The sequence below is a fragment of the Antechinus flavipes genome, chromosome 2, assembly GCF_016432865.1.
Source record: "Antechinus flavipes isolate AdamAnt ecotype Samford, QLD, Australia chromosome 2, AdamAnt_v2, whole genome shotgun sequence".
In the NCBI taxonomy this organism is placed as follows: Eukaryota; Metazoa; Chordata; class Mammalia; order Dasyuromorphia; family Dasyuridae; genus Antechinus; species Antechinus flavipes.
In genome coordinates this window covers 418342933-418370383 of record NC_067399.1, presented here as the reverse complement: position 1 = coordinate 418370383, position 27451 = coordinate 418342933, and the positions used below count along the sequence as shown (strand labels likewise).

The window sequence follows — 27451 nt, the reverse complement described above, 5'->3', positions numbered from 1 at the left end:
GGTACATAGTACTCACCTTGGGTACAAGATACCACTTTTGTATATTACATGAGAAATTGGCCAATGCCTATGTTCTATCATACTATTTTCTAGTTCTCCTAGTATTTTTTGTTAATCTTTTTTTTTTGTATTATGTAATGGTCAGTATGTTTAAAAACCTATAGATCTTTTCTCAGAAAAAAATTTAAACAATTGAAGGAAAAGCTAAATTTAGTCAGAGATTAGTGGAAATTAAAATGTAAGCCCCCCCCCCCATCCACATTAAAAGATTCCATGAAGTCTATCCATGGATCTCTCTTTCTATGTTACATGGTTAAGACCCATTAAACTATATGTTTTCTAAATTCCTAAATTTCAGAGGATGAAATATACTCCTTTGATTTATTTTCCAAGGAAGAAGATACTCTCACCTATTTTGATAGTTTTCCCAGTGTTTTACTGCATCAACTGTACTTTCTTTTGGAAATTATTCAATTTATGTGGCCCGTTCTTATGTTATATCACCAGTTTCAATGATTTCAGACTATTTCTTAAAACAGCATTCCCTGAATCAGCAAGAGCTAAAAATCACACACACAAAAAAAGTCCCACAAATGATATGATGAGATGTCTCAATGCACATGTAATCTAATCATATACTACCCTGCATTTAAATAATAGTATTGTAAACATCCTTGAGAAATATGTAAGGGGGAGAGTGAGCAAAATAGATGAAGCATTTGAGTTGTGGGCGATGTCAAGAGAAATTCCCTTGTAAAATTTGCAGGAAACACAATTTCTTTCTTATATGCTTTAAAAGCTAGGGTTGTCCTGGGCAACAGTAGCTTTTGTTCGGCAGTTCTGGCTTTAGATGGATTCATGGGCCGTTTGCAATCAGTGTTGAAATGCAGGCTCCAGTGAAAACTGTAAAAAGCTGAGAAATGTGTTTCATACATAATTCATATCCCCCACCATCACTGGAGGTATGTTTGTGAGGAGTCAGTCCTTACCGCAACACTTGCATCTTAAGACTGTGTGTTTAGTTTTGCTCAATACTATTATTCTGGCCTTATACCATCTATGATTTCCATTAGAGGTGTCCATTGTCAGCCAATCTTATTTGGACAATATTTTCCACTAGAACTTAAACACAATATATCTGAATTACAGATCCTCATAGATTTTTCCAAAGATGAAAAATATTCAAAGCTTATATTATTTCCTCTATTGTGTATTTTAGGATTTTTATATAAAATCAGATTCGTTCATAATCATTTTCTATGTTATTGACTCTATGATGGAAGTTTAATTTCCTAATTATCGAGATATATGTCCAGGTCAAAACTTATTGTCTCCAGAAATATGTGCATTTGTAAGGACAGTAAAATAATTGCATCCATTAGGAAGCAAAATTATCATTAGAGGATATAACAAACTAGTGGAAGAAATTTTATTGTTTCTGAAATGTTTTCTAAACATATGACAATAAAAACCCTACACAGAGGTTTACAAAAATTCTAAATAACTTCAAATTTTAGTAATTTCATATAAAAATAATTATAAGTATATATACATACATATATACATACTTATGTACATATACATATATGCTATCAAATATCAGGAAATAGAATATCTTAAGTGGTCAAAATTTAATGATAATTGAATTCAGAATCATTCAATTTGAAAACTATCTTTGTTAGCCCATATCTTTATTGATCTATTTTTGAAGATATTTTAGAATATGTGCTATTATTTCACTAACATATCTCTAGAAATTTCTGAGATAATTTACTATTCTTAAATTTATTTTAAGAGAGTTCATATGTGACTAAAGAAATGAAAGCAAACTAGGTTGTCTATTATAATAGGAGGAACACAGAATTTAGAGATAAAAGATAATAGATTTTAAAGCTCATCCAGTCTAATCTCTTCATTGTAGAATATGTAGAAACTGGAGTTCAGAGAACTTAAGTGACTAGTGTTACAGCAAGTATTTGAAAGGAGATTAAAACTTAGATTTTCCTGATTCCAAATATGGTACTCTCTCTAAAACATAAAGGCCTATATTCAAGCACTTCTTCAAACTTGTACTTGCTAGATGATTACGGGAAAGTCAGAACGTGTTTAGAACCTCAATTTCTTCATTTATGGATTGAAGATGATAATACCTTCACTACCCTCTCACAGAATTATCCATAGTGGTGTGAAAGCTTTAAATTGTTACTTAAGGAGAGCTATTATTATAAATATCATTATAATCATACCATCTATGATTAATATATACATTGCATTCCACTTGAATAATGACATATAGAGCTTTATGGATTTTCTGGTGGGCACAATGATAAATTAGAGTTTTGTCATTTGACCTGCTATTGAGTTCCCTAAAGCACTATACAGGTTTGTAATCTGCCCTGACACTACACCCTAAGAAACATCAGACCTTACCATCTTCCCATTGTTACATCCTCTGGATCACTATGCATAATTTGTTATGTGGCTATACCTTCAGACCCCTGATTCTTTCCATCCACCTTACCATTGTATATGTGATCTCCTCCAATTAAAATGTGAGCTTCTTGAGCATGGGGATTACAAAAAAACTCAGGTACCCAGTGCTTAGAACATCATAAATGCTTAATAAATACTTTTTCATTCATTCATCATCATTACCATTATCATTATAATGCATGAAGGGAGTAAAACTTTTTCCTATTAAATGGTAAATTGTTTGTACACAATCTGGAGTGAGAATTGTGTGTATAATTTTTGTCTACTAGGGTTCATTAAGCTTAAAATTGTATAATAAAATGCATTTTAAAATTTTGTCTTTGGAAGTTTTATTTAACCTTGCTAATAAATTTTAAGATGCATACAAGGGTAATTTCTATAGAATCCTAGGAATGTTCAGCATAAAGCTGTCTACAATTTATCAACTACAAACAACATGCAAAAACTTGATTTTTATTTGGTTATATAAATTTTGTTATTTATTGCAATGAAGGCTGAAGTTGTAAAATGAAATAACTGTCTATTTCCTTTGCTGGGTCATTGTCCTTATTTCATCCCTTACTAGGTATCCCAAAATCACTACCCTGGTCCCTCTTGTCTTTTCTTTATACACTCTTTGCTCTCATTGTTTATCAGTCACCAATGGCTTAAAAAATTTTTAGGTAGACTACTTCCATATTTACACATCCATTCTCTGGATCCCCTCTTGAGCTTTAGTTTCTTTTATTTATTTTTAGTCTCTTTTATTTCAATTACTTATTGAGTATTTCTAACTAGATATCCCATTTGCATTCATACTCAAAAGATTAAAAAACAGAACTTACTATGTTTTTCTCAAAGCAGTGCTCTATCCCTAAATTCTTTATTTGTGTATATATATATATATATATATATATATATATATATATATATATATATATATATATATATATATATATATATATATATATATATATATATATATCTTCCTTGTTAGCCAGGAGGGGGGAGGAAGGATGAAAGCATAGTCATCCTTGGCAATTCAGTTTTTTTTTCCATTTCCAGGGACTCATTCATCATTTCTAACTTTCAGTCTACTTCTCTATTTACACAGCTACCACTCTAATCTATACCCTCAATACCTTCTCCCTGGTATATACAAGATGCTCAATACATACTGGTTTTGGGGCAATTAGGTGGTGCAGTGGGTAGAACATCAGCCCTGAAGTCAGGAGTACCTGAGTTCAAATCTAGCCTCAGACACTTCCTAGCTGTGTGACTCTTAACTTAACCTCACTTAACCTCAATTTCCTCAAAGGAAGGGAGAAAGGGAGAGAGAGGGAAGAAAGGAGAGAGGAAGGGAGGGGGAAAGAGGAGGAAGGGAGGGGGAGAGGAAAAGAGGGAGGAAGTGGGGGGAGGGGGGAGGAAGGAAAACTGGTTTCCTTTTTCCATATTAGCAAGGCATTTAAATTTGATGTAATCAAATGATTGCATTTAGCTTTTTAAAAAGTTTAATATTAATATTGCTTTATTAATTATTTCATTCCATTTAAAATTTAAATATATTTTTAAAAAAAACATGCATTCTTAGTAATCAAATATTCCTATTACCCTTCATGGAGTAAATAAAAAAAAATATCATTCAATTCATATATCTACAAAATTCAGCAAAAGAACTTTCCATATTAGTTTTATCTGAAAAGTATGTCTCTTTTGGAATTGTAAGTTCATCACCTCTCTGTCAGGAGGTAAATGGCATGTTTTTTTCTTGCTTTTGGACTTGTGATTTCTCATGTTGATTAGAGTTCTCAAGTAATTCAAAGTTGTATTTCTGAATAATGTGGTAAGTAGTGAATAAATTATTCTCCTAGTTTTATTCACTTCATTCTATCAGTTCAAAAAGGTCTTGCCAGTTTCCTCTGAAATTAACTATTTCATAATTACTTATAATTCAATAATATTACATTATATTAACATACCACATTGTTTAGTCATTTCCCAATAAAACCACACTCCTTTATTTTCTAATTTTTGGTTATCATGAAAAGAGCTACTATTAATGATTTTATTGGACAGGAATAGATGCATATGTGTTAGTATATATCTATATCCATACCCATCTCTCTTTGATCTATCTATCTCTCCTTTGCTTTTTTTATTTTAAAAATCTCTTAGGGGATATAGATTTTGTAAGGCTATCAAGCATCAAATTCTAGACTGATGGGACAGTTCACTAATGCATAGGTTTTCTCGCCATCCCAAACACACAGTGTTTACCATTTTCTTCTTTTGCCATTTTTGCCAGTCTGATGACAATAATATGGAATTTCTAGATGCTTTGATTTGCTTTTCTTTATTTATTAATAATTTAGAGCTTTTTCATATGATTGTTACTTGAATTTCTTTCTTTCAAAGCTGCTTGCTTATATTCTGACTGCCCTTTGAAGAATTGTTTTTAGACTTATAAATTTGGATTGGTTCTCTATGTTTTGAAAATGAGACATTTGAAAATGAGAAACTTATCACAAAATGTTTTATTATCTATTATTTAAATCACAAATAATTTTAATTTATTTAAAACTAAATTCAATATAAGAATAAACAAAATAGAAAGACAGAAAAGGAAAAAATGTAAAACAAAACATTTCCATATGCCCAGCAGAATATCAGAGAGGATTCGAAATATGTAACAATACATTTCCATTTCAAAAAAAGCATATATAATAATAGAAAAAATTATATTTATGAATGTCCATCTTTTCTTTGTTTCCTTGTAGATAATTCTTTTTTTTCCTACTGTACATTTTTACTTAATTCTTTTTCTCTCTTTGGTCTCTCCCACATCCCCTAAGCAGGCTACCATTGAGCAGATACACACACACACACACACACACATACACACACACACACATACACACACACACACACACACAAAATGTGTGTGGGTGTATCTGTTTATTTATTTATCCTGTGAAATATATAGATGTATGTATATATTATTCCCTTTTTAAGTCATTCCTGATGTGAGCAGTTTTTTCAGAAAAAAAGTCCTTCCCCTCTAATGCCTCTGTGTCAGTTTTTCCTCTCTATCTCATTCTTATGACATAATTATAACTTTTACCTTTTTTCTAGACATTGGTTTTTAGAGTCATACCATACTCAGCTCTGGCCCAAATTATCTTTTGACCTATCTAATTACCCAATGTCAATCTCAAACATATGACATATATTTCTATGTAAAAAAATAACATATCCTTGTTGAATCTTGAAATTAATCTTTGATGTTGGCTCATATATGTTAAATTTTCAATAGTTTGCTTTTGAGACAAAGTCCTGAAAATCTGCAAGTTCACTGAAGGTCCTTGCTGGATATGAAATTTTTGCCTGCAAGCCTAGTTTTTTTGATTGTTGATATGTATGTATTATTCCAGGACCTGTGATCTTTTATTGTAGCGGTTGATAAATATTATCCAATTGAATTGTCTCTCCAGCATATTTGAATTATTTTGTTTGTTTCTTGTAAGACTTTCTTTTTGATAAACAATTGGAAAAATATTAATTGCTCATGGATAAGGCAAGGCAATATAATAAAAATACAATTCTATCTAAATTGGTTTACTTGTTATGTGCCATACCAATCTGCCAAAAATATTTTATAGAGCTAGAAAAAATAACAAAATTCATCTGGAAGAACAAAAAAAAAGAAAGAATATCAAGGCAATTAATGAAAAAAATACAAAGGATGGTGGCCTAGCATTATCATACCTAAAACTCTATTATAAAACAGCAGTCATTAAAATTGGTACTGGCTAAGAAATAGAGTGATGGATCAGTGGGTACAATGACTGTAGTATCAAACTAGTATTTGATAAACTCCAAACTCCAGCTTCTGGGATAAGAACTTACTATTCACAAAAATTTCTGGGAAAACTGGGAGAAATATGTCAAAAACTTGGCATACCCCATATCAAAAGGAACTACAAACTGGGAAAAAAAATACAACCAGTATTTCTGGTAAAGACCTCATATCTAAAATTTATAAAGAACTGTATCAAATTTATAAAAATACAAATCATTCCCCAATTGGTAAATAGTCAAAGGATATCAACAGACAATTTTCAGATGACAAAATTAAAAGCCATCTAAAGTCATATGAAATAAATCCTCTAAATTCCTATTGATTAGAAATATATAAATTAAAACAACTTACCACCTCAAACCTCTTAGATTCACTGATATGATGAGAAAAGATAACAATAAATGTTGAAAGGAATGTGGGAAAGTTGGGACATTAATACATTGTTGGTTGACTTGTGAAACGATTCAGCCACTCTGGAGAACAATTTGGAACTGCTCAAAGAGCTACAAAACTGTGCATACTCTTTGACAGAGTAGTGCCATTACTGACTCTGTTTTCCAAGGAAATAATAATGAAGGGAAAAGGACCCATATGTGCAAAAATGTCTGTAATAACTTTTTTTTTCATGGTGACAAAGAATTAGAAAAAGAAAGGATGCCCATCAATTGGGGAATGGCTAAATAAGTTGTGGTACATGAAGGTAATGGAATATCATTGTTCTATAAAAATGATGATATAAAAAAGTCTTAGACAAACTGATGTTGAGCAAAACATGCGGAACCAGGAAGACATTTTACTCAATAACAGTAAGACTGTGCAATTATCAACTATGAAAAACTCACTTCTTTTCAGCAGTTCAGTGATCCAAGTCAGCCCAATAAACTTTGGATAGAAAATGCCATCCACATGCAGAAAGAGAACTATGGAGGTTGGATATAAATCAACACATGCTGTGTTCACTTTTTTCTTCTGTTTTTTTTTTTTTTTTCTGTTGTGGTTTTCACCTTTTGTTCAGATTTTTCTCTCCCAATGTGCATAATAAAGAAATATGCATTAAAAAGTTAGTATATCTATATAACAATAAATAAATAAAACAAAATATTTTCTCTTTGATCTCGGTTTTTAAAATTTGGCAATAATATTCCTATGTGTTTTCCACATAGGATCTCTTTGAGATGGTGACTGGTAGATTTTTTTTTTCTATTTTTACTCCCCTCACATCCAAGACAATTATCCTTGACTATTTCTTGCTGTTTTGTGTCAAGGTTCTTTTTTTGGTCACAGCTTTCAGGTAATAAAATTATTCTTATATTTTCTCTTTTTGATCTGTCCTCTAAATTATAGTTTTTCCTAAAACATGTTTCAAAATTCAAGTACAGTGGAGTCACAGTTAGAATAATAGAAGATTTACTAGCTTCTACAATAAAGGACTGCAGGGTTTGGATTATGATATTCCAAGAAAGCAGTGTAGTTAGTATTAAAACCAAGTATCACTTACCCAGCAAAACTGAGTATAATCCTTCAGGGAAAAAAGTAGAATTTCACTAAAATAGAGGATTTTCCAGCATTCATGATGAAATACTAGCACTAAATAGATAATTTGATTTTCAAGTACAGGACTCAGGAGAAGCATAAGGAGATAATCAGGAAAGTGATATCATAAGGGACTTAATGAGCTTTATCTATTTACATTCCTACATGGGAGAATGATACTTCAAACACATTAGAACTTTCTCATTATTATGGTTATAAGAAGGAATATATATAGATAAGAGCACAGGTGTAACTTGAATATCAAGGGATAAAATCTTTTAAAATGGTGACATTGAGGGGTGAGAGAAGAATATATTGGGAAAAAAGAAAAGGGAGAAGTGGAATATTGCAAGAAAAAAGCTTTTATGGTGTAAGGGAAGAAGGGAAGTAAGTGAACTTTAATCAGAATTGGTTCAAAGATGAAATGATATATACACTTAATATGAGTATAAAAATCTATCTTATCCTGTAAGAAAGTAGGAAGGGAATATGATAAGGGAAGGGGGGGGGCAGTGATAGAATATTCGAAAGGAAATGATCAGTAAATACTTTTGAGAAAGTTCAAAATAAATGCTAGAATAGAAAAATGGGGACAGGAGAATATAGTTAGCAATAGTTATTGTGAAAAGAATTTTGAATCAAGTTTCCCAGATGAAGCCTTATTTCTCAAATTAAAGAGTAAGCTGAGTCAAAATTATTAAAAATAAAAGTGAGACCCATGACCCATGAAGAATTATCAAAAGATATGAACTATGCCTAAAGGGCTATAAAATCATGCATATTATTTTACCCAACAATACCATTACTCGGCATGAATACCAAAAGAGATTTTTTTTTTTTGGCTGAAGTAATTGAGGTTAAGTGCCTTGCCTAGGGTCACACAGTTAGGAAGTGTTAAGTGTCTGAGGTCGGATTTGAACTTAAGTCCTCCTGACTTCAGGGCTGGTCCTCTATCCACTGCACCACCTAGCTGTCCTCCATAAAAGATTTTTTTTTAAAAGAATTATATGATATGTATAATTTGATTTTGCTGACATAATATAAAAAAGGGGAGTAGAAATGGAAAGGGGATAGTATCAGAAAAAGGGAAAAGGGACAATTAAAACAGGGAAACTATATCCCATGAAGAGGCAAAGGAAACCTAGTATATTTGAAGGAATTTTGGAAAGGGGAGAAACATTGTGTGAATCTTACTGTCATCAGAGCTGGCTCAAAGAGAAAATAATTGACATATTTGATTTACAGAGAAACTTCTCTCACCTCATTAAAAAGTGGGAGAGGAAAGGGGAAAAGGAAAAGAGTAATAAGAGAAAGATATAAGAAAGAAGAGATTCAAAGGAGGTGGGAGGGATTTTAAAGAGGGAGAGCTGCATGAGGTAAGTGATGACCATAAGTTTAATACTGGAGAGGGAGGTAAGAGGAGTAAGAAAAAGATAAGCATAATTTGGGGATAATAAGGTGGTGGGAAATATAGAATTAGTAATTTCAATCGTAAATGTGAATGGGATGAACTCTCCCATAAAGCAGAGGCGGATAGCAGACTGAATCAAAAACCAGAACTGTACAATATGTTATTTATAGGAAACACATTTAAAGCAGGGGGATGCATACAGAGTAAAGGTAAAAGACTAGAGCAGAATCTGTTATGCTTCAGGTGAAGTCAAAAAAGCAGTGGTAGCCATCCTTATCTCAGATCAAGCAAAAGCAAAAATTGATCTAATTAAAAGAGATAAGAAAGGAAACTATATCTTGCTAACCGGTAGCATAGACAATTCTGTGTGAAAGGGCATGTACAGTTTGATAGACCTTTGGTCGTAGTTTCAAATTGCTCTCTAGAATGGTTGGATCAGTTCACAACTTCACCAACACTTCATTAGTGTCCCAGCTTTCCCAATCCCCTTCAATATTTATCATTATCTTTTTCTATCATCTTAGAAAATCTGAAAGGAGTGTAGTGGTAACTCAGAGTAGTCCTAATTTGCATTTGTCTGATCAAAGTGATTTAGAGCATTTTTTCATATGACTGGAAATTGTTTTAATTTCTTTACCTGAATATTGTCTACTCATAGCCTTTGACCATTTATCTATTGAAGAATGACTTGCATTCTCATAAATTTGAGTGAATTTTCTATATATTTTAGAAATGAGACATTTATCAGAATCTTTAGATATAATTTTTCCCCAATTTTTTGCTTCCTTTCTAATCTTATCTACAATGATTTTTTGTAAAAAAAAAATCTTTTAAATTTAATATAATCAAACATTTATATTTTACATTTTATAATGTACTCTATTTCTTTCTTGCCCATAAATTCCTTCATTCTCTTCAGATCTGAAAAGTAGATTGTAATGTTCTGGTTTAGCTTTCTGGAGGTCTTTGGACCAAGCTTCCTTTCAGCAGAGTCATCACCATGAGAATAATCAGGGATAAGGTCCAAATTTTTTTATTATCTCTTTCACAGTTTTTCTCCTTCACTTAGGGGCCTTGCTAGCTCTCTGGAGGACCTTCAGATGAAACTTGGTTTCAGTAGAGAAATGAAGGAAAAGCACTAGGAGCCTGATCAAAGATGGAATGTCTCTCCTCAGTCCCTGTTGGCTCTTATATACTCTTTTATAATTATATCATTGTAGGTGTCAATCTTGTAGAACTATATTAAGTACTAAGTACATGTACTTAACTAGAGAACTATTGATCACCATGTTAAACTAGATAACCATTGTCTTATCAATTCCTCTGAGTTAATACCTTGTTTCAAGTATGTTTCTCCAGAGTTCTGGCTCTCTATAGTAGACTATCCTTTGTTCTAAATTGTTTATAGTTATGTAGTTTTATAAGTTAGCTTCACTAGCTTCCCCTTGACCAATTCTAATTTTCAAAGAGTTATTTTCTTCTTTAAAACTTTGTATTGCCTTCTTCTCATTGGTTGTATTTTTTTCATAATGTCTATTTTTTTTATGTCTAAATCATGAATATATCTTGACCTTCTCTTGGTACAGGATATTAGATATTAGTCAATGCCTAGTTTCTCCCATATTATTTTCCAAATTTCCCAGCAATTTTTTGTCAAATGGTTACTTTCTCAAATTTTTAAAAACAAATATAAAAATTGTTTTAAATTTAACTGAGGAAAAAAATTAAAAATAATTTAATAAAAAAGGAAAGAGCTGTAGTAGGTACAGCAGCAGCTACCCGACTATTTAAAAAATGTTTCACATTCTCTTCTATTTTTTTCATTCTTTATATTTTATTTTGTTATTTCTCATTTGACTTTTTTTTTTTTTGCTAAGGTAATTGGGGTTAAGTGACTTGCTCAGGGTCACAGAGCTAGGAAGTATTAAGTGTCTGAGGCTAGATTTGAACTCAGGTCCTTCTGACTAAAGGGTTGGGTGCTTATTTTGTAATTTCTTGGTCTCATAGCTTCACTAGCTTCTCCTTGTCTAAATCTAATTTTCTTTTTCTTTTCTTTTTTTTTATATAGCTTTTTATTTACAAGATATATGCATGAGTAATTTTTTTCAGCATTGACAATTGCAAAATCTTTTGTTTCAACGTTTCTCCTCCTTCTCCCCACCCCTTCCCCCAGATGGCAAGTTGACCAATACATGTTAAATATGTTAAAGTATAAGTTAAATACAACATATGTATACATATCCAAACAGTTATTTTGCTGTACAAAAAGAATCGGACTTTGAAATAGGATATAATTAGCCTGTGAAGGAAATAAAAAATGCAAGTGGACAAAAATAGGGGGATTGGAAATTCTATGTAATGGTTCATAGTCATCTCCCAGAGTTCTTTTGCTGGGTGTAGCTGGTTCAGTTCATTACTGCTGTATTGGAACTGATTTGGTTCATCTCATTGTTGAAGATGGGCAGGTCTGTCAGAATTGATCTTCATATAGTATTGCTGTTGGTATATAATGATCTCCTGGTCCCACTCATTTCACTCAGCATCAGTTCATATAAGTCTCTTCAGGTCTCTCTGAAATCATCCTGCTGGTCATTTCTTACAGAACAATAATATTCCATAATATTCATGTACCATAATTTATCCAGCCATTCTCCAATTGATGGGTATCCTGTTTCTGGCCACTTAGCATCAGTTCATGTAGTCTCGCCAGTCCTCTCTGTATTCATCCTGCTGGTCATTCATTACAGAACAATAATATTCCATAACATTCATATACCACAATTTACTCAACCATTCTCCAATTGACGGACATCCTTTCATTTTCCAGCTTCTAGCCACTACAAACAGGGCTGCCACAAACATTTTGGCACATACAGGTCCCTTTCCTTTCATTAGTATCTCTTTGGGGTATAAGCCCAGTAGAAACACTGCTGGATCAAAGGGTATGCACAGTTTGATAACTTTTTGAGCATAGTTTCAATCCAATTCTAATTTTCAAAGAATCATTTTCTTCTTTAAGACTTTGTATCTCCTTTCTCTAGTTAGTTATTTTTTCATAATTTCATTTTTTTCTATGATAGTTCTTTTTTTCTTTTAATTTTTCTCATTCTCTCTCATTTGATTTTTTTTTTTTTGCTGAGGCAATTAGGGTTAAGCAATTTGCCTAGGGTCACACAGCTAGGAAGTGTTAAGTGTCTGAGACCAGATTTGAACTCAGGTCCTCCTAACTTCAGGGTTGGTGCTCTAGCTACTGTGCCACCTAGTTGCCCTACTTTCTCATTTCATTTTAAAAGTCTTTTTTGAGTTCTTCTATCAATTCTTTCTGGGAAGTCTATCTGTCAAGATATACATGGGAACTTTGCAAAAAAGCTCTTTATACAATTAAAAAGTAAATTGGAGGTGATTATTACTTTTAACTGAAATTAAGGCTGCCTCCAGAAAACCTCCCCGAGAAACCTGCTCCCAGAGAGAACCATTATATTTTATTTTATTTATTTTATTTTTTTAAATAACTTTTTATTGATAGAATGCATGCCAGGATAATTTTTTACAGCATTATCCCTTGCATTCACTTCTGTTCCAATTTTTCCCCTCCCTCCCTCCACCCCTTCCCCCAGATGGCAAGCAGTCCTTTACATGTTGAATGGGTTGCAGTATATCCTAGATATAATATATGTGTGCAGAACTGAACAGTTTTCTTGTTGCACAGGGAGAATTGAATTCAGAAGGTATAAATAACCCGGGAAGAAAAACAAACATGCAAGCAGTTTATATTCTTTTCCCAGTGTTCTTTCTCTGGGTGTAGCTGCTTCTGTCCATCTTTGATCAATTAAGGCTCTCTTTATCGAAGAGATCCACTTCCATCAGAATACATCCTCAAACAGTATCGTTGTTGAGGTATATAATGATCTCCTGGTTCTGCTCATTTCACTCAGCATCAGTTCATGTAAGTCTCGCCAGTCCTCTCTGTATTCATCCTGCTGGTCATTCCTTACAGAACAATAATATTCCATAACATTCATATACCACAATTTACTCAACCATTCTCCAATTGATGGACATCCTTTCATTTTCCAGCTTCTAGCCACTACAAACAGGGCTGCCATGAACATTTTGGCACATACAGGTCCCTTTCCTTTCTTTAGTATCTCTTTGGGGTATAAGCCCAGTAGAAACACTACTGGATCAAAGGGTATGCACAGTTTGATAACTTTTTGAGCATAGTTTCAAATTGCTCTCCAGAATGGCTGGATGTGTTCACAATTCCACCAACAATGTATCGGTGTCCCTGTTTTCCCACATCCCCTCCAACGTTCCCCATTATCTTTCCCTGTCATTCTAGCCAATCTGACAGATGTGTAGTGGTATCTCAGAGTTGTCTTAATTTGCATATTGATTAATAATGATTTGGAGCATATTTTCATATGTCTATAAATAGTTTCAATTTCTTCGTCTGAAAATTGTCTGTTCATATCCTTTGACCATTTATCAATTGGAGAATTGTTTGATTTCTTATAGATTAGAGTCAATTCTCTATATATTTTGGAAATGAGGTCTTTATCAGAACCTTTGATTGTAAAAATGTTTTCCAGTTTATTGTTTCCCTTCTAATCTTGTTTGCATTTGTTTTGTTTGTACAAAAACTTTTCAATTTGATATAATCAAAATTTTCTATGTTGTGGTCAATAGCGATCTCTAGTTCTTCTTTGGTCATAAATTCCTCCCTCTTCCACAGGTCTGCGAGGTAAACTATCCTATGCTCTTCCAATTTATTTATCATCTCATTCTTTATGCCTAGGTTATGAACCCATTTTGACCTTATGTTGGTGTACGGTGTTAAGTGTGGGTCAATGCCTAGTTTCTGCCATACTGATTTCCAATTTTCCCAGCAATTTTTGTCAAATAATGCATTCTTATCCCCAAAACTGGGGTCTTTGGGTTTGTCAAACACTATATTATTAAAGTTATTGGCTGTTTTGTCCTTTGAACCTAACCTATTCCATTGATCAACTAGTCTATTTCTTAGCCAATACCAGATGGTTTTGTAACTGCTGCTTTATAATATAATTTTAGATCTGGTACAGCTAGGCCACCTTCATTTGATTTTTTTTTTCATTAATTCCCTTGAAATTCTTGACCTTTTTTTTTTTCCATATGAACTTTGTTCTTATTTTTTCTAGTTCATCAAAGTAGTTTTTTGGGAGTCTGATTGGTATAGCGCTAAATAAGTAGATTAATTTAGGTAGTATTGTCATCTTTATTATATTTGCTCGCCCAGTCCAAGAGCATTTAATATTTTTTTCCAGTTGGTTAGATCAGACTTAATTTGTGTGGAAAGTGTTTTGTAGTTTTGCTCATAAAGTTTCTGATTTACCTTTGGCAGATAGATTCCTAAATATTTTATACAATCAGTAGTTACTTTAAATGGAATTTCTTTTTGTAACTCTAACTGTTGGATTTTGTTAGTGATATATAAGAATGCTGATGACTTATGTGGGTTTAGTTTATATCCTGCAACTTTGCTGAAGGTGTAGATTGTTTCTAATAACATTTTGGTAGAATCTCTGGGGTTCTCTAAGTATACCATCATATCATCAGCAAAGAGTGATAATTTGGTTTCCTCATTGCCTATTCTTATTCCTTTAATCTCTTTCTCAACTCTTAATGCCAAAGCTAGCATTTCTAATACAATATTAAGTAGTAATGGTGATAGTGGGCAACCTTGTTTTACTCCTGATCTTATTGGGAATGGTTGCAGTTTGTCCCCGTTACATATGATGCTTACTGCTGGTTTTAAATAGATGCTACTGATTATTTTAAGCAAAAGTCCATTTATTCCTATACTCTCAAGAGTTTTCAATAGGAATGGAAGTTGGATTTTATCAAATGCTTTTTCTGCATCTATTGAGATGATCATATGGTTTTTGTTAATTTGATTATTAATATGGCCAATTATATTGATAGTTTTCCTAATATTGAACCAGCCCTGCATTCCTGGTATAAATCCTACTTGATCATGATGCATTATCTTGGGGATGATTTTCTGTAGTCTTTTTGCTAATATCTTATTAAGATTTTAGCATCAATATTCATTAGGGAGATTGGTCTATAATTTTCTTTCTCTGTTTTCAACCTACCTGGTTTAGGTATCAGTACCATGTCTGTGTCATAAAAGGAGTTTGGTAGGACTCCTTCATTCCCTATTTTTTCAAATAGTTTATAAAGTATTGGGGCTAATTGTTCTTTGAATGTTTGGTAGAATTCACATGTAAATCCATCTGGTCCCAGGGATTTTTTTTTAGGGAGTTGATTAATAGCTTGTTCTATTTCTTTTTCTGAAATGGGACTATTTAAGCAATTTACTTCCTCCTCTGATAATCTGGGAAGCCTATATTTTTGGAGGTAGTCATCCATTTTGCTTAGGTTATCAAATTTATTGGCATAAAGTTGGGCAAAGTAACCCCTTATTATTTCTTTAATTCTCTCTTCATCAGTGGTAAATTCTCCTTTTTCATTTTTAAGACTGCCAATTTGATTTCCCTCTCTCCTTTTTCTAATCAGATTTACCAAAGGTTTATCAATTTTATTGGTTTTTTCATAAAACCAACTCTTAGTTTTATTTATTAGTTCAATAGTTTTTTTTTTTTTTTACTTTCTATATTATTAACTTCTCCTTTTAATTTTAGAATTTCAAGTTTAGTAATTGATTGGGGGTTTTTAATTTGGTCTTTTTCTAACTTTTTAAGTTCCAGGCCCAATTCATTGATCTTCTCTTTTTCTATTTTATTCAAGTAAGCCTCTAAGGATATAAAATTTCCCCTTATTACTGCTTTGACTGCATCCCATAAATTTTGATATGATGTCTCATTGTTGTCCTTATCTTGAGTGAAATTATTAATTGTGTCTATAATTTGCTGTTTCACCAAATCATTCTTTAAGATGAGATTATTAGTTTCCAATTACTTTTTGGTCTATTTACACCTAACTTTTTGTTGAATGTAGTTTTTATTGCATTGTGGTCTGAAAAGAAAGCATTTACTATTTCTCCCTTCCTGCATTTAATTTTGAGGTCTTTATGTCCTAGATATATGGTCAGTTTTTGTGTAGGTTCCATGAACTGCTGAGAAGAAAGTATACTCCTTTCTGTCACCATTCAGTTTTCTCCAGAGATCTATCATATCTAATGTTTCTAATATTCTATTTACCTCTTTAATTTCTTTCTTATTTGTTTTGTGATTTGATTTATCTAAATCTGAGAGTACAAGATTGAGATCTCCCACTATTATAGTTTTGCTGTCTATTTCTTCTCGCAACTCTCTTAGCTTCTCTTTAAGGAAGTTAGATGCTATACCACTTGGTGCATATATGTTTAATACTGATATTGCTTCATTGTCTATAGTACCCTTAAGCAAGATATAGTTTCCTTCCTTATCTCTTTTAATTAGATCAATCTTTGCTTTTGCTTGGTCTGAGATAAGGATGGCTACCCCTGCTTTTTTTACTTCACCTGAAGCATAATAGATTCTGCTCCAGCCTTTTACTTTAGTCTGTATGTATCTCCCTGTTTTAAATGTGTTTCCTGTAAACAACAGATTGTAGGGGTCTGACTTTTGATCCAGTATGCTATTCACCTCCTCTTTATGGGAGAGTTCATCCCATTCACATTTGCAGTTAAAATAACCAATTCTGCATTTTCTGCCATCCTAATATCCCCAGATTATACTTTTCTTTTTCTTGTCCTCCTTCCCTTCTTCCCTATTGGTCTCACTAATGTCGCGCAGCTCTCCCACTTTAGTATCTCTCCCTCCTCCCTTTGAATCCCTTCCCCTTTCTTGTACCCTTCCCTTATTACTCTTTTTCCTTCTCCCTTTTCCTCTCCCACTTTTTAATGAAGTGAGAGAAGAATCTGTGTAAAACAAATATGTCAATTGTTTCCTCTTTGAGCCAACTCTGATGAGAGTAGGATTCACACAATGGAGAACCATTATATTTTAAAGAAGAAAAACACCACACTAATCAAATTATAGATTAATTATATTCTAAAGCTAGAATTTTAAAAAATAACAAATTTCATCTGGGTACCAAAGGTCAAGAATATCAAAGCAAATAAAGAGGGGAACTGAAAAGAAGGAGTGTTAACATAATAAGATATTAAATTGTACTATAAAATTGTAATTGTGAAAAAACTTAATCCTGAGTAAGAAACAAAGCAATTGACTAGTGAAACATATTCAATATACAAGTAAAGTAAACTTATGTTTGATTAACCCAATATGCTGCATATAAGGGCAAGAACTCACTATTTGACAAAATTATTATGAAAACAAAAGAGTATACATTTGAAACCTATTGATCAATATTTCATATCTTTTATCAAGATAAGTTCAAAATGGGTGCATGATCTATGATCTATACATAAAAAGTTATATCATAAACAAATATAGAGTATAAAAATACAACCTATTAAATATATGGATAATTAAACAGTTCATGACCAAAAGAAAGACACACACACACACATACAGTGTAAAAGAAAGGGAGAAAGAAAGTGGATAATTTTTGATTATATAAAATTTAAAAGCTTTTGCATAAACAAAACAAATCAGTTAAAATTAGAAAAATATCAAGAAGGGGGGAATCGTTGTAGCAACTTTTCTAATAAAAAAGATTTCTAAAATATATAGGGAACTAATTCAAATGTATAAAAATTGGAGATATTCCCCAATAGACAAATAATTGGAGAAAAAGAATAGTCAGTTTTCAGAGGGGAAAAATCAAAGAAAAACAATAACCATATTAAAAAAATCCTCTTCTTCAATAATACTCTGTATTTTTATTTTAACATATTTTGTTAGTTTCCATTTTGTTAATCTCTTCTTTGCTTTTTAGCATATTTTAGTGTTCAGGGATTTTTATTTGTTGTTTTTCTAGCTTTTTAGTTGTAAATCCAATTTGTTGATATGTTTTTTTCCTCTTTTATTAATGTAACATTTTGAAATATAAAATTTCTCCTAAGTACAGCTTTGTCTGCATCCCACAAATTTTAATATGATGTCTCATTGTTGTAATTTTTTAAAAAATTGCTGATTATTTCTATGATTTTTTTCTAGAACCCCTACTTTTTTGATTGTTAGTCTATTTTCAGTTATTTTCAGACTATGCTCCAAATATCCTTTATTTTATATAACTTTATCATATTATTATCAGAAAGTGATGAATTTAATATTTCTGATTTTTATTTATCTGAAAGAATTTAATGACCTAATACATATTCATTTTTGTAAAAGTGTCATTCAAAGCTGAGAAAACAGTATATTCCTTTCTATTCCTATTATTCTCCCCAAATCTATAATATATAACTTTAAAATAATATATTCATCTCTCTAAGTTTTCTCTTGTTTATGTTTATTTTTCTCTTTCCTCATCAATTGTGAATTCCTTTTTCATTTTTAATAGGGAAATTTGACTTTTCTTAAAAATCAAATTAGGTTATCTTCTTTTGAAAAATCAGTTTATATATATTTCAATTAATTCTTTTTGCTTTCAATTTTATTGATCTCATTTAATTTTCATAATTTTTACTGTTTTTTAATTGAGGATTCATGTTCAAAAAAACAAACCACTGGATTTTTTAGTTCTATTATGTATTATAACTTATTTAATCTATTGCACTGAACTACTGTTCAATTATATATGTACATGTGTATACACACACACACACACATACATGGTATTAAAGTTTACTTTGGAATAAAACACTAATAGAGGAAATTAAAAATCAGAATTTTAGAGTTGTACTTGACAATATCTTATAGACAATTATAGTTGTAATTCTGCTTACAATGCATTGAACAAAAAGAGTAAAACTTTTTAAAGTTGCTAGTTATAAATGTGATTTGTAGCAACTTTCTATCTTGCTTCAGTACAAACCTCATTTTACTCTGTACTATTATTGAGATATTTAAAAACTTTAAAATTTTACAGATTAATTGAAAACAGTAAAATTTAAGTAAAATCCTTATATTCATTTTTTAAAATAGCAACAACAAAAATCACATTAAAATGGCAGGCACAAGTTCTGCTCTCATTTGCAATGTTACTTCAGATTTATTCTTCTAATAACAACCACAGAAAGTAAAGATTAACAGAGCCACAGGGAAACTACATGCCATATATAAACCCTAGCAAGTTCTGGTAATAAAATTAGATTTACTAAGTTTTAGCAAATTGTCATTTTTCTAGCCCACACTGATATAAATCTTGTCTTTGATTCACTAAATTGGAATTTTCTACTTTTGTAGAATTTTGCAAAATTGTTTGTTTTTCTTTTCCTCATTATTTACTGTGATCTGTTTCATTTCCAAAAATCCCATCCTCTTGGTATTTTTCACGGATCTCCTTTGTATTGCTATTTAATTTTTTGAAGTGAAATGACCCTCTGCCACATTGGTAAGTGCCATGGCCTCTTTCACTTTTGGCTTAATAATCTTCACTATCATCCCTGTCATCATGAAACACTCTTTTGAGGAATCTGACTCCTGTAAAGCCTGAATATTTTTGGATTTGTGGTAGACTAAACTTTTCTTCTCTTCGTTTTTTTTTTTCTTGAGAATGTGCTGATGAAGAGGATGAAGATCAAGAATGGTCTTGCTCTCTGCTTTTATGTTTACTATCAAATTTGTAAGATTTGTATTCTTTATAATCTTTATGAGTTTTTCTTGCTTTCTGGATCTACTGGATTCCCTAGAGTCTTTGGAATCCCCCTGTTCTTTTCTTCTTTTTTTTCAGACAATCAATGTTATATTGAAGATCAGTAGAATCACATCTTAATTTTTAATTTTCCTTTTGATTTTGTTTTCTTTAAAAATGGTCTTTCCTCCTGATAAGTATTTATGCTTCTCCAGGCCACTTAGAAATGTCAATTCTCCTATGCATTTGTTTTGTTTTGTTTTGTCAGGTGTAATGTTCTTCAGTAGCTTTCTGATAAGAAATGAACCTTTTATTTAAGGTTATTGTAGCTGATATGAAATATTACTCTTTAGCATGATGAAGCAAGGACACAATTTGCTAAACAAATGAGTCTAACATTCTTTTGCTGGCCTGTGGTAACTTAATGTGATGAAAGATGGATCAGAATTATTGTAACCTCTTGACAGAATGGAGAAGTGTAATAGTGAGCAGCTTATCTTTAGTCAAGGAAGCAGGTCTGTTGGAATCATCAAGGGGAGCAGATACCATTTTAAGTTTGATTTCAGGGTGATGGAAATCATTGTCTATCATTTTGATTCTAAGTGGACTCTCTTCTCTGAAGATAAACTTTTCTCTTTCCTTCAGTTTTTTTGGTAGAAGGTTACAGTAATCAAAGAGTTCTTTGAGCTTTTCAGACTACCTGATCATATGACTGAGTTTCTTTCTTCACCATTAGTCTCAGAACTTTTTTCATCTTCCTTGTGCTTATCTTTTTTGGTGTTAGACTTTTCCATTACATATCTAGTCTCTTTAAGTTTATATTTTTTCTTTTCTTGAATCCATTATTTTTTTTTTTATCACCCTTGAGTGAAACTTAAATTTTAGATGTGGTTCCTTCCTCCTCAGCATTCTAGTTAGATGCAGTAGCAAATTTTTTACCCTGATCTGCTAGGACAAACTTTCTGAATTTCATATAATCCTTTGTCTCCTCTGTGTCACCTCCTTCTGAATCAAACTTCCATTTTCCAGTCTCTTTCCCCTTCCTTTTGCTGTTTCTTTCCTCTTTGCGGCCTCTTTCTCTCTAGTAATTGCATGTATGAAGCAGGTATACTCTAGACTCTTCATCTGTGTACCTTTTATTTTAAAAAAAATTTCCAGTCTTTGTGGTTTCCTGAACTCTAACATTAGGATAAAAGGAAGAAAGCATCCTAATTTCTTCCCTTGGAACATTCTGTATTGGGATTGCCTTTGCAATGCTTCTTTGTGAAAGTATATGTTGAATTGAGGTATTCTAAGAGGGACTGTAGTGACTAGAACTTTGTCCAAAGGCACAAGATCCAGACCTCTCAGGGGAATTGTATGCTGAATGGAATGTGAATGTTGAGGATGATTTTTTGCAGAGTAGGCTGTGCTGAACATGGGAGCATCTGAATAAGATGAACTTTGTGGAGGTGATATAGCAATAGGAGAAGGGCTATAGAGTGATTTTGGGCTATTATTGTATCCTGAAAGACCAGGCCAAAGCACACCAAATGCTACTGTCAATTTATTAAAATCAGAGGCGCCATATTAAAATGTATCTTTCTGTTCTTCCTGTGATTTGCTTTCACAAGGGGCCCTTTCATTTTTTAGTCTGATTTTTAAAGAGACCTTTATTTATTTATTTATTTTGAATAGGCAGATGATTTCTTATTAGGGGGTGGTAAGCAAGATGCTAACCTTGGAAACCTGAGATTGGCTTTTAGATCCCTAAGAAGACACAAGTCTTTATTTTGGATTCCAGGAGTGTGAACAACTCCAACTAGGTCTGGGTGAGTGTTTTCTCTTCCAGACAACTTTATAGCGAGCTTGATGTTATCTACCATCACCTCCTTAATAACTTCCTCTACCCCTAACTCTGTACTCATAAGACTTTCTCTTTCCTCTATTACATCTGAAATCTTGATAATAATTTCTAGATAAACATGATATTTGCTAAAATGTTACAAATGTGTCCTAGAACTGGACCTATAACTTACATAGGTCTTTAAAAATGAGATAAAATTCTCCTTTATATACATCTAGATCAGGGAATTTCATTGCCCTCTTTAATAGTTCCACATACTTGGCTCAGTTTCTTTTTGTGAGACTTTGTTATTTAAGATGTCTTCTAGAAATTGTTAATTTGGTTAGTTTATGCTCCCCCTCCCCAATTTAGTTCATAGTAAGCTTTGCTAAGTCCTTTTTTTTCTCCTGGATTTGTTGTGATTAACATTGTTCATTTATTTTATTTTATTCTTCTCTTTTTAAACAGTTTAGCTATAGTTTATTTATTTAGTTTTTTTATTAAAGCTTTTTATTTTCAAAACAGATGCATAGGGGCAATTAGGTGGTGTAATGGATAGAGCACCAGCCCTGAAGTCAGGAGGATCTGAGTTCAAATCTGACTTCAGACACTTAACACTTCCTAGCTGTGTGACCCTGGGCAAGTCACTTAACCTCAATTGCCTCAGCCATTTCCCTCCTTTATCCTCACCTACTTCCCCAGACAGCAAGTTATTCATTATATATTAAACATGTGCAATTCTTCTATATATAAATTTCCACAATTATCATGCTGCACAAGAAAAATCAAATCAAAAAGGGAAAAAATGAGAAAGAAAACAAATTGCATGCAAACAACAACAAAAAGAGTGACAATTCTATGTTGTGATCAACACACACTCAGTTTCCACAGCTCTCTCTCTCTGGGTACAGATGGCTCTCATCATCACAAGATCACTGAAACTGGCCTGAATCATCTCAATGAAAAGAGCCACATTCATCAGAATTGATCTTCATATAATCTTGCTGTTTCTGAGTACAACGATCTCCTGGTTCTATGCACTTCACTCCTTGATGATCTCTTTAGCATACAAGCCCAGTAGAAACACTGTTGGATCAAAGAGTATGTACAGTTTGATATCCCTTTGGGCATTGTTCTAAATTGCTCTCCAAATGCTTGAATCAGTTCACAACTTCACCAACAAAATATTAGTGTCCCAATTTTCTACATCCCCTCCAATACTCATCATTATCTTTTCCTGACATCTTAGCCGATCTGAAGGGTATGTAGTGGTAGCTCAAACTTGTCTTAATTTTAATTTCTCTGATCAATAATGATTTAGAGCACCTCTTCATATGACTAGAATGGTTTCAATTTCTTCATCTGAAAATTTCCTATTCATATCCTTTAACCCTTTATCAGTTACAGAATGGCTTGAATTATTATAAATTTAAGTCAATTCTCTATTTTAGAAATAAGGCCTTTATCAGAACCTTTGAATTTAAAAAAAAAAAATTTTCCCAGTTTATTGCTTCCCATTTAATCTTGTCTGTATGTGTTTTGTTTGTAAAAAATCTTTTTAACTTAATATAATCAAAATTATCCATTTGCATTCCATAAGGTACTGAAGTTTTTCTTTGACCACAAATACTTTCCTTCTCCACAGATCTGAGAGGTACACTAAACTGTGGTCTTATAATATCACTCTTTATGTCTAAATCACAAACCCATTTTGATCTTAGCTTGCTATATGGTATTAAGTGTGGGCAAATGCCTAGTTTTTGCCATAAAATTTTCCAATTTTCCCAGAAATTTTTGTCAAATAATGAGTTCTTCTCCCAGAAGCTGGGTTTTATCAAACACTAGATTATTATAGTCATGGACTATTATGTCTTGTGAACTTAACCTATTCCACTGATTGACTACTCTATTTCTTAGTCAGTACCAAATGGTTTGATGACCACTGCTTTATAATATAGTTTTAAGTCTGGTAGGCCACCTTCATTTGCATTATTTTTCATTAATTCCCTTGAAATCCTTAACATTTTGTTCTTCTAGTTTAACTCTAGTATTATTGTTTCTAGCTCTGTAAAATAATTTCTTTGGAGTTTGATTGGCATAGCACTGAATAAGTAGATTAATTTAGACAGTACTGTCATTTTTTATTATATTAGCTTGACCTACCCATGAACACTTGGTATCTTTCTAATTGAATAGATCTGATTTTATTTGTGTGGAAAGTGTTTTGTAATTGTGTTCATATAGTTTCTGACATTGCCTTGGCAGGTAGACTTCCAAATATTTTATATTATTTACAGTTATTTTAAATGGAATTTCCCTTTACATCTTTTGCTTTTAGACTTCGTTGGTAACATAAAAATGCTGAAAATGTATGTGGATTTATTTTGTATCTTGCAACTTTACTAAAGTAGTGAATTGTTTCTAGTAGTTTTTTAGTTGATTGTGGAGAGCTTTTTCTTCTCAAAAAGCAGCCAGGTGATAAAAGTTCAGATTTTTTATTATCTCCAATATAGCCCGGTTAGCTTAGAGACCTATTTTTCTGCTTGGTTCCAAGAGCTCTCTCTGAATGTCACCAAATCCAAAGGTCTGGTCCTTCAGCATCTGCCTCTGCTTTCTTCAGCCTCCACCCAGCTCCATTCTTCATGTCATTCCAGTGAAATCTCGACTTGTAGCTTCTTCACTCTGAAGAACTTCTTCGACTGGCCCATTGAAGCTCTATTTATGCTCAAGAAAGGGATTGTGGGTTTTCTCCCATAGTGCTCTCTGGCCCAAAGAGCTTCAAGGGAGGTGTGAACTCATTTAACTCCAATGAATAAAGGTATGAACACAAGCCTTATATTAATTAGTTCTACTTAGTACCTTGTTTCAGGTTCTGCCCAAAACATCTTCTTGTAAGATTAGATCAACTCTAATTAGTTAGCAGTTATTAAGGATTCCAACATCTCCCCCTTTCTTTTGTTAGATGAAAACACCAAAGGAAATAGGAAATCTAATCAGATTAGTGGGTTTCTGAAGGGGTACACATAAATCTATCAATATGGGAGACATTATACATAATTTACATAAGCACATAGCAATATAACACAGGCTAGTAGTAATGTAACAAATAACAAGAATCAACCTGAAATTTTACACATGTCCATAAGTCCTAGAAATAGTCCATAAGCAATCCATTGTCCATTAGTTCATGTGCCAGGAATCTAATAATTCCTGTAAGCTCTGAAGTACTGCAAAAAGTCTCATAAACAATTTTTCATCTTAAGGAATCCAATGATTCTTGCTAGTTTTTCAAGAACTGAAACAGTCTCATCTTGTCTTAGGAAATCCAATGATTCCTGGGATTTTAAAAAGTTCTTTTAACAGTCTCATTGTCAGCCATCTGAGTCTTCATCTGTGGAAATATAAGCAGATCCTTTTCCCCAAGCAGTTAACTTATCTAATTCCCTTCTATTTACCAAATTTGGGATTTTTCCTCATCATCTGGTAATTACATTGGAGCCATTTGCACTGGATATTGCCTTGTTGTCTTAAAAGGCCTGTATTCTTCCCAACTGTAATCCTGATTGCTTTTCTGTTGGTTGATGACATCAGAATCCTGAATTTCTAAAGTCTCTCTGGGTGTAACCTCAGCTGCTATCATGCCCCACCTGGCCTTTGATTGATACTTTGGAGCTGGGTCTTGCCTCTCCTTCCTCTGGGTCAATATACATTTAGAGGCCCAGTGAAAGCCTCAGTTACATTTTGGACATGGGGTTTTGGGTTTTCTCTCACCCTGTCTTCTCATTGTATCTCTGTATCTACATTGGGCTCTTAGATGTCCAATTTTTCCACATTGAAAACATCGACAAATTTTTCTAGAATTCCTCTGCCAAGAAGGACCTTGTCTTCCCATATTCATCATAGTTTGGGTATAATAAGCATTTGTGCCCACTGTGGCACAGCGTCTTATGATCTCCTCCAAAGGAGCATCTTTGTCTAGCCCCCATATAATTCTTTTGCAAATCTCATTGGCATTTTCCTTAGCCAAATGTCTAGTCATTATTTCTGTGGCAGCATTATCGCCAATGGTTCTTATTACAGCTGTTTGCAAACGTCCCACAAAATCTGCAAAAGGTTCATTGGGACCTTGCTCTATTTTTGTGAAAGCATTATTTCCATCTTTCTGTCCAGGGAGAGAATTCCAAGCTTTTATTGCAGCCTTAGAAATTTGCTCATACACTGTTATGTGATAATAAATCTGTTCTGAACTCTCTGCATACTGACCTTCAGCAGCTAGTTGGTCAAAAGTGATTTGTACAACAGCTCCTGTTTGCCATTGCGTTGGGCTTGAATCCTACATAATTCATGAAACTCCGAAAGCCACAATAAATTTTGTCCCGGTTCTAGACAAGTTTTCGTTATGGATTTCCAGTCATTCGGGGTTAGGATTTCATAAGACAAATTATCCAGTAACATTTTCACATAAGATGATGTAGCCCCATAAAGAGTGCAACCCTTTTTCAAATCTTTAATTTTTTCCAAATTAAAAGGAGTGTATTTTCTCTCTTTTTGACCTGAGGAGTTGAGCTCTTCAATCACAGGATATGCATTTATAAAATCAGATATATCTTCTCCTTCATTTTTTGCTTTAATTAATGCTTTTTCTAATCTTGTCAAATTCTGCTTTACAGGAGAAGCTGACTGTGTTTCTGTCTCTCTCCCTCCCCCTTGTTCCATCCATGAAGGGTTAATTGCGGAGGGGGGGAGGGAGGTCCATGAGATGTGGAATCACCTAATTCCTCCTGCTGTGAAGTATCATACTCAGAATTGTAATTAACTCCATTCTCATCTGATCCGTCCTCCTTTTCACCTAGTAAAGTTGGCACTTCTTCCTCCTGTACTTTCCTTTTCTTCATTCTATCACTTAAATAACTTCTTATAGCCAATTGTATTACATTATATGTATTAATTATTGAGTTAGGCCCATTTTTATCATAGAATTGACAAAGATCCTCTCCAACCAATTTCCATTCATTTAGATCTAATTCCTTATCAAGAGAGAAACAAGGACATATATCCTTTACAGTTTGTAAAAGTTCAGTGATTTGCTGTAAACTTATAATTAAACCTTGGCTTTCCATAACTTTGACTATGCTCTCTAAACATTTTCCTTGAACAGAAACAGGCTGTTTTCTAAATATCTGTCCCATGTTAGCTGAAATTCTACTTTAACTCTTCTAACAAAATTTCTTTGTTGCACTCACCCTAATTTCTGGGTTGAAGAGTCTTTTCCACTGGATCAGGATCAGAGGCTTTTCCACTTGAATCAGGATCGTAGCTTTTCCACTGAAATCCACTGGGGGGGGGAGGGAGGGGGTCTGTTAGCCCCACGTTGGGCGCCAAAGTGTTGTGATCTAGTTCAGATGGATCTGAATCGGTCCCTGTTCGGGCGCCAAAATGTTGTGATCTTTTTCTTCTCAAAACGCAGCCAGGTGATAAAAGTTCAGATCTTTTATTATCTCTAATATAGCCCGGTTAGCTTAGAGGCCTATCTCTCTGCTTGGTTCCAAGAGCTCTCTCCGAATGTCACCAAATCCAAAGGTCTGGTCCTTCAGCCTCTGCCTCTGCTTTCTTCAGCCTCCACCCAGCTCCATTCTTCATGTCATTCCAGTGAAATCTCGAC

At 32.9% G+C, this 27451-nt stretch overlaps 1 pseudogene; it reads right to left on the bottom strand.

The window, feature by feature from the left end:
- Nucleotides 1-19610: 19610 nt before the first annotated feature.
- Nucleotides 19611-21829, bottom strand: LOC127546752 (bcl-2-associated transcription factor 1-like; annotated as a pseudogene).
- Nucleotides 21830-27451: the final 5622 nt, after the last annotated feature.